Source organism: Natrix helvetica (genome assembly GCF_964273705.1).
Source record: "Natrix helvetica genome assembly, chromosome: 9".
Lineage (NCBI taxonomy): Eukaryota > Metazoa > Chordata > Lepidosauria > Squamata > Natricidae > Natrix > Natrix helvetica.
In genome coordinates this window covers 12502795-12503451 of record NC_138560.1, presented here as the reverse complement: position 1 = coordinate 12503451, position 657 = coordinate 12502795, and positions in this window count along the sequence as shown.

Below are 657 nucleotides of genomic sequence, written 5' to 3'. Positions count from 1 at the left end.
AGAGTTCATGTCCAGAGACCGGTAACACAGGTGGGTTGCTGCCGATTCGGCCCGGATCAGGTGAACCAATAGCAGCGGTGGGGGGAGGCTCAGCCCACCTGCCAGGACGCTTCTGCGCATGCGCAGAAGTGTTGCCCACACATGCGAGCGCTTACGGGAGCATGCCCGAACCGATAGTAAAAAAAATGAGCAACCCACCTCTGCAGTAACATACATCTGGCATGTTGCGTTTTATGACACGGCTAATATATTTAGTTCTCTACCAACCACACACAATCTTGCAAGGGGAGGGGGAGGGCTCAGCTGGTAATCGCTTGTTCTGGCTCCCCGTTTTATGGCTGATGAATAATTATTTTGGACTACTCCACTTTTAGAGGTGCTTCCATTCCCCACCATCCAGTCAGAGCTGAAGAAGCTTCTTGGATGAGAAGCGACACTTGTTCAAAGAAAAACCAGAAAGTCCAGTTGCCTCTTGAAAAAGCACCTTTGGGACTGCTAATGTTGATGTTCTCGAATTACTTATGTCGTTTATAATCTGAACCCAATTTTCTTAGTGATTCATTCATATTCTCTCCCCCCTCTCTCCTCCCTCCCTCTCTCTCTCTCTCTCTTCTCTCTCTGTCTCTCTTTCTCTCTCTTTCTCTCCTCTCTCTCTCT